Raw genomic sequence first — 8,447 nt, 5'->3', positions numbered from 1 at the left:
AAATGGTATTGAACTCTTGAGAAACCTAAGTGGGTTATTCTCTGTATTTTATATTTTGTGGTGGTTACTTCCAAATTCACAGGTTTCCTTGTTTGCTTTTTCCCTTCTTCATATGTCTTTGCTTTGGTATAATAGGAGAGGTTCCCCTTCTATTGTTGTTTTTGTTTTGTTTCCTAGAGTTTCTTGGAATAACATTCATTTTCAAAGTGGTGCTTTATTTGTAATAATGTCATGTAATGTATTATAGAATACTTTTCCCACTTGACTCAGTTCAGAATTAAATATCTCAATAAAAAAATGAGGGTTCACAAAATTTTCGAAGAAATTTGCACAGAGTGAAAGTGAAGGAAATAGGTATTATACTAAGGCAATGTCAAACCTGGTCAAAATAGTCCCGAGACTCGCTTGGTATTTGGCTTTTCTTGATGACTTAATTCCATTTTCAAATCAGCAGTAAGTGATCTCAATACTTACATTCACAGTCTTCCCTTCTCTCCTGGTAGTTTTATTCAAATTTTGTATGTTTTATAATAATGAATCACCTTGGATTTGGGTACTGTGTCCAGGTACTAAGATGCACAAGAATTAGGAAAATAGTGTGTCTTAACCCCCAGATAACATTGGTTAAGGGCACTATAGCTGTCATATAGATTCCTTTACAAAGGAACAGGAAGATGAAATAACTGCCATTGTGAGATTTTGTCTCTTGTAATTTGCATGTTTTAAGTCTGTGGAGAAGAACTTTTTGTTTGGTAAATTAGAGGACAAGTGAAAAAGAGAAAAATCCTCAATGAGATGAACTGATGGCATGGTGACTCACAATAGACTCAGACATAGGAATGATTGTAAGGATAGCACCATCCAGGCAAGGTTTTGTCTTTCAGGGTTATTGTGAATTGGAACAGACTCAGTGACATCTGACAACAATAGATCTGTCTTCTTTAGTGAAATGTGGGTTCAAATATTTTGTTGTTATTGTTGTGTATGATTGAGTTGTATCACTGACCCTCCAGAGGGTTTTCAGAGGCAGTAAATTGCAAAGGAATTGCCCATCCTTTTCCCATAAAACAGCTGGTGGATTCAAACCATGCAGCTTTGGATTGGCAGCACAATTCCTTACCACTAAGCCATGAATGTTCCAAAGTTTAATTTTCCTGTATTTTACCCATTTTCTAATTAAAATACTATAATTTAAACTTTTTAATTTAGAAATTTATGTTTATATTATAGGTATTGATACATTGCTAGATTTGTAGCTTACAAATATTTGATCTAATTTATAGCTTGCCTTTTCTGTAGTACAGACTTTCAAAGTTTGCTAAATATTTAAAATCTTATTACATTCATTTAATATTTTTTTGTGGTTCATGATTTTGATATTACATATATAAGAGCTCTTAGCTGCTTTAACCTTCAAATATTTTACCTTTTTTATTCTTCTAAATTGTATGATTTTTTGTGATCTATTATGAGTTAATTTTTATAAGAGAGGCGATAATTTAGTAAATGCTCTTTTAATTTTGGTTTTGCCTGTGGATATCAACTGTTCCATTATTTGTTGAAATATTATCATTATCCTTCCTTCACTAGAACTTCCAGTGGATAGGAAGAGGTCCATATATTTTTTCTACTCACACTGAATGTGGAAACTATTGAACAATATAATTAATATAGCATGCATGTAAGCGAAATACTGTTGAAGATCATTAAAAATTGGCTAGAACGGTACACAGATACGGAACTGCCCAAAATTCAAGCAGGATTTAGAAAAGGCAGTGGCACTATGAATATTATTGCTGATGTCAGAAGGATCCTGGCTAAAGTAGAGAATACCAGAAGAATGTCTATTTGTGCTTTTTATTACAATGTGAAGGCATTTGACTTTGTGGAACATCACAAATTATGGATAAAATTAAGAAAACTGGGAATCCCAGAATAATTAATTACGCTCATGAAAAACCTATACCTAAACCAGGAGACTATTGTTTGAAAAGAGCAAGGGAATAAATACTGTGTTATATGCAATTGAGTTGCTTGGGACTCATAGTGACCCTGTGTATGATCATTCTGTAGCTTGCCCTATCCCTAGCCAGTCTCACTGACTCTGATATACTTACCTCCACTACCTCAATTATTATGTAAATCCATCTCATCTGGAGTCTTCCTCTCTATGCTATCCCTCCACACTTCTGAGCATGTTCTTTTCAAGGACTGGTTTCTCCTGGCTATGTACCCAAAATATGTGAGATGAAGCTTTAAAATCCTAGCTTCCAAGGAGAAACTTGGTTTCAAACTCTGTGTGAAAGACCTGTTTGTTTTCTTGGTGGTCCATGGTATACTCAATGTTCTTTTCCAACATTACAACTCAAAGGCATAAATTATTCTTCTGTAATCCTTAGTCATGGTCCAGTTTTCTAATGAGGAGCAAGTGGTTAGGAAGACCATGGCTTGGATCAGGTGCCCCTTAGTCTATACACTTAATCATTTTTTCTCAGTTATCTGGGAAGATCCCTGACTGTAAATGTTCCCAGTGAAAATTGTCTTCTTATTTCCTGACTGCTGGTGCAAACAGTATTTATTGGTTTAAAATTAAGAAGGAAGTGCATCAAGAGTATTTTATCTGTCTATGCCTATTCAATTACTTTAGAAGCAGATGCTACAACCTTGCTTGTTGAAAGTGAAGAGGACTTGCAGCACTTGTTGCAGAAGATCAAGGAATTCCGTTTTCTATATGGATTCCATCTCAGTGTCAAGAAAATAAAGATTATTACCACTGAACAGATAGGCAGCATCATAATGGATGGAGAAAAGATTGAAATGGTCAACACATTCATTTTCCTTGGCTCCATAATTGACCCTCTTGATACCAGCAGTCAGGAAATCAGAAGACATATCCACTGGAAAAGTCTGCAGTTAGGTTCCTCCCCAAGTTATTGAAGAGTAATGATGTCAGTTTGAGGACTAAGGTGCATCTGATTCAGACAGTAGTCTTTCTGATTACTTGTTATGCATCTGAGAAATGGACAGTCAATACTGATGACAGAAGAAGAATTGATGTCTTTGATCTGTGGTGTTGCAGAACATTGAATGTCTTTGGACAGCCAAAAGAACAAACAAATATATCCTGGAGACGGTGCAGCCAGAGTGCTTTTTGGAGGCAAGAATGAGAAGACTTCGCCTCATATACTTCGGACATGTAGCTAGGAGGGTCTATTTTTTGGAGAGGAGCATAATACTTGGAAAGGTGGAAGATCAGTGGAGGAGAGGAAGACCCTCAACCAGCTGCGTTGACATGGTGACTGCCAAAATGAGCTTTAATGTGTACAGAAGTGTGAAGATGGCACAGGATAGAAAAGGATTCATAGGGTCACTATGAGTCATATTTGTCTCAATTGTACCTATCAACAACCACCATTGAACTGGTTTTGTAGCTGTGTCAGAATCAATTGTACATATTGATGTCAGTCTATTTCTGAGTCATCTGTTCTATAACATTTACCTTTATGTGTCTATCCTCCACCAACACCACAGTATGTTGATTATTATAGTGATTCAGTAATCTTATATCCTTGGTGATTAGAAGTGGTTTGCACTCAGCTATTAACCAAAAGTTTAGTGGTTCAAATTCACTTTGTGACAACACAGAAGAAAGGCTTAATGATCAATCTTTATTACCGTTACAGTCATTGAAAACCTTATGAGGCACAGTTCTACCCTTAAACAAATATGATCATCATGCCTTTCAGTTGTTACTGTTTTTATGTGCTGTCGAGTTGACTGTGACTCATATTGACCTTATGAACAATAGCTTTTGAAAGTCTGCCCTCTCTTGAGCCAGCCTCACTGTCTCTGCTATACCTGCCCATATTGATTACAGTGACTGAGTCAATCCAGCTCATCCCCTGTCTTCATCTCCTGCATAGACACTCTGTTCTTCCAAGTATGATGTCCTTCTCCAAGGATTGGTCACTCCTGGCAACATGTCCAAAGTTGGTGACACAGAGCTTCAAAATCCTTACCTCCAAGGAAAATTTGGTTTCACCCTCTCCAGGAAGAATCTGTTGGCTCTCTTGGCTATCTGTAGTATGTTCAATCCTCTTCTTTAGCACCAAAATATGAAAGCATCGAATCTTCTGTCATCCTGAGTCATTGCCCAGCTCTTTTGCATTGAGGAAACAATTGAGAAGACCTTGGCCTGGATCAGGCTCACTGTAGAGCAATTCCTCCTACTGTATTTTTCTTTGTAAAGATTATTTTAGATATTCTATAATCTGTGCCTTTCAAGTTAATTTTAGAATGAGCTTGTCTATGCATACAAAAAAAAGTCTTGCTGCTTTTTACAGAAATTGCTTTCATCTTATAGATAAACTTGGGGAGAATTCTTGTCTTTACCTTACTGTAATTTCCAGGGAATGAATGCAGTAAGTTTCTCCATTTATATAGGCTTTTCTTATTTTATCAATCAATATTTTATGATTTTCACTATAAAGACACCATATCTGTGTTGTGAAGTATAAACATAAATACCTTGAGCTTTTTAAAGTTGGTAAAATAATTTTATAAGTTGTGTCTGCATGTTCATTTTTCACATATAAAAAATATTTGCATTTTATATGGAAACAGTTAAAATTCCCTACATTGAAAAAATAGTAAAATGTAATGAAACTATCTAATGAAATATCATTAAGTATAACATATTGCTATATGGCAAAGATTAACCTTAGAAGTTTTTATAGTAAATGAGAGAAATCAGACACAAGAAACCACACATTATAGAATACCATTTTAAAAATATGATTAGGACAAATTTATAAATATAGAAGTATATTAATGGTTCCCTTGTATAGGGAAAGAATTAGGAACTAATTTAATAGGTATAAAAAGACTGATGGCTGAGGGTGAATGGTGTATTTTTTTGGAGGATGAGGAAAATATTCTGAAATTAGTTGTGATAACTGCCCAGCTCTATGACTTTATATTGATAGTCAAGTGTACACTTTAAAAGTGTGAATTTTATGGTTGTTGTTGTTAGTGGTTGCCTTTGAGTTGAGCACGACTCATTGTGACCTTATGAAAAAAAGTCTGAAGCCCCTCTACAACTATCGACATTTATCAAAGTTCATAGAGTTTCCAGAGGCATGTTATTTAGGAAGTGGATGCCACTTCTGCTTCCAAATCTGTCGTAGTATGTTATTGTTTTTATGTGCAATTGAATTACCTGCCATGTATAACAACCCTATGTACAGCAGCTCTGAACACTTCGCTGTCGAGAACCAGTCTCACTAACTCCTACACACCAACCCCCTTCACCTCAGTAACTGTTTCAGCTCATCTCATCCAGGTCTCCCTCTCCTGCGCTGTCCATCCACCTTTCTGAGCATGATGTCTTTCTCCAAGGATCAATTTTTCCTGGCCATGTGCCCAAAGTGAGACAGAGCTTCAAAATCCTAGCCTCCATGGAAAGACTTGGTTTCACTCTCTCCAAGAAAGACCTATTTGTTTTCTTGTCAGTCCATGGTATGTTCAAGAGTCTTCTCCAGCATCACAACTCGAAGGCATCTATTCTTCTTCTGTCATCCTTAGTCATTATGTAAGTCTCTCCAACATAACAAGTAATTGAGAAAAACATGGCCTGGATTAGGTGCACCTTTGTATCTAGACTGACATTGTTGCTCTTCAGCACTCTGGAGAGGTCCATAAGAGCGGATTTTCTCAATGCAATTAGTCTTTTAATTTCCTAACTGCTGGTGTTAAGAGAATTCACTGTGGATCTGTGCAAGCTGTAATTGCTAACAACCTCAATTTCTTCTTCATCTAATATGGTGCTGCCAATTGGCTCTATGGTGTCTTCTTGATGTTGAGCTTCAGGGACTACAGTCCTTGGCTGTTTGCAGCAAGTGCTTCAGGTCCTCCTCAGTTCTAGCAAGCAAGGTTGTGTCATCTGCATATTGTAGGTTATTCATGAGTCTTTCACCAATCTTGATGCCACACTCCTACTCATAAAGCCCTGCTTACCAAATGATCTGTTCTGCATACAGATTGAAAAGGTTTGGGGACAGGATGCATCACTGACATACTCCTTTCCTGATTTTTAACCTTGCAGTATTTCCTTGCTCTATTCTGAGTACTCCTTCTTGGCCTAAATATAGGTTTCATATGCTAACTATATCTCAGTAAAGTAAAAGAAATGCATACAAACTTTATAAAATTTAATGTAACTGCTTAATTAAAATATTTTTTTCAATTGTATATTCTGCTTCCTAGTTATGTTTGGGTTTTTTTTTTATGATTACATTAATGATTTCTAGAAATTCATCCTGATTTCTTTGTAATGCCTTTAACTATATCATTTCTCTGAGATTTCATAATTGTTTCTCTGGACATTATAATATACATGTCTGACTTCTAATTGTATGTATCAGTATTTTACTATTTCAAGTCAGGTGTGGAACTTCAATTCTGTTTCAATTTCATTGCTATTCTTTTAATATTAATATTTGATGACTTAAGTGACATTTTAAATTGCATTTCATTCATGAATTATGACTTATAAAAGCTATAAGGAAAAAAAAATTATTTCATGTCTTAGATTTCTTCTTTTTCCTTTGCTCCTTTGCCTTGCTATTACTTCAATATCTTGATCCTTTATTCTTTTCTTTCTATTTTGAAGAAGTTTCCTCATTATTTTTAATCCTTAACAGTGACTCTGCTAAAAACAAAATATTTGTTTTCTTCTTTGGATTCACTTTTGTTTTGTTTTCCTTTATTCCAGATGGCTAGCTTTATATGAAAAAGAACTCAGACGTGATTAGGTTTTTATTTTGTTTTGTTTTTTACTACTTGGATAATTTTATTGTTACCACTTTGTTCTAGCCACCATAGTTTTAGATAAGAAATCAGCTGTCATTCAAATTAGCATTCCTTTATGGTCAGCACATTCTGTATAGCAGATTTTAACATATTTATTTTCCATTTTCATGACTTTGATTAGGCTATATATTATTCTGAGCTTATTTTGTTTGTATTTGGCTCACTAAGTTGTGCCAAGAAATCTGGAGGCCAACTACATGGCCAGCTGACTGGAAGAGATCTATATTTATTCACATTCCAAAGAAAGGTGACATTACAGAGTACAGAAGTTATCAAACAATATCATTAATATAACATGCAAGCAAGATTCTGCTGAAATTTATCCAAAAATGACTAGAACAATATGTCAACAGAGAACTGCCAGATATGTAGACTGATTTTAATAAAGTCCATTGTACTAGGGCTATAATAGCTAATGTTAGATGGATCTTGGCTGAAAGCAGAGAGTACCAGCGGAATGTCTATCACTATTATGTTGACTATGAAAAAGCATTTGACTGTGTAGATCACAACAAACTGTGGCTGACTTGGAGAAGATTGGAAATCCCAGAACATTTGATTATGCTTATGCAGAACTTATACTTGTACCAAGAACAGAGCAAGGAAAAACTTCTTGTTCAAAATCAGGAAGGGTGTACACCAGGGATGTGTCCTATCTCCATACCTATATGCAGAACAGATCATCCTGGAGTCTGGGCTTTATGAGGAATGTAGCTTTAGGATGGGAGGAAGATTCATCAACAACCTGTGTTAAGGAGTTGATACAACCCTGCTTGCAGAAACTGAGAAGGACCGGAAGCACTTGGTGCAGAAGGTCAAGGACTGCAGTTTTCAATATGGATTGAAGTTCAACATCAAGAAAAGAAACATTCTCACCACTACACTAATTAGCAGCATTATGATAGTACAGAGATAGAGATCATTAATAGCTTTAGTTTGCTTGGTTACACAATCACAACTCTTGGTACCAGCAGCCAGGAAATCCAAAGATGAATTGCATTGGGAAAGTCTGCTGTCAGGAACCTCTCCAGAGTATTGAAGAGCAATCATGCCAGTCTGGAGACTAAGGTGCACCTGATCCATGCCATAGTCTTTGCAATTACTTGCTGTGCATCAGAGAGCTGAACAATGACTAGGAGTGATAGAGAGTTAATTGATTCCTTTGAGCTGTGGTACTGGTTAAGAGTATTGAATCTACCATGGACAGCCAGGAAAACAAACAGGTCTGTCTTGGAGAGGGTGAAAGCAGGATGCTCCTTAGAGGCTCAGATTCTGAGGCTGCATCTGATATACTTTGGGCATGTTGCAAGGGGGCACCAGTCCTTCCTTGGAGAGGCACATCATGCTTAGAACGGTGGAGGGAAAGAGAAAGAGAGGAAGATCCTCAATGAATGAGATGGATCGATTCAGTGACTGGGGTAATGAGCGTAGGTATGTCAGAGACAGTAAGATTGTCACAGGATAGAGCAGATTTTAGGGCTATTGTATTTAGGGTCGCTATGAGTTGCAAGCAACTACACGACATATAACAACCACAATTGAATTTGTGTTCTCTCCGCTCTCTTAGTATTTACATT

Source organism: Elephantulus edwardii, unplaced genomic scaffold (assembly GCF_000299155.1).
Source record: "Elephantulus edwardii isolate Elephantulus edwardi_28Jun2011 unplaced genomic scaffold, EleEdw1.0 scaffold00149, whole genome shotgun sequence".
In the NCBI taxonomy this organism is placed as follows: domain Eukaryota; kingdom Metazoa; phylum Chordata; class Mammalia; order Macroscelidea; family Macroscelididae; genus Elephantulus; species Elephantulus edwardii.
The sequence above is the reverse complement of the archived record's forward strand: the minus strand, read 5'-3'. Positions refer to the sequence as shown.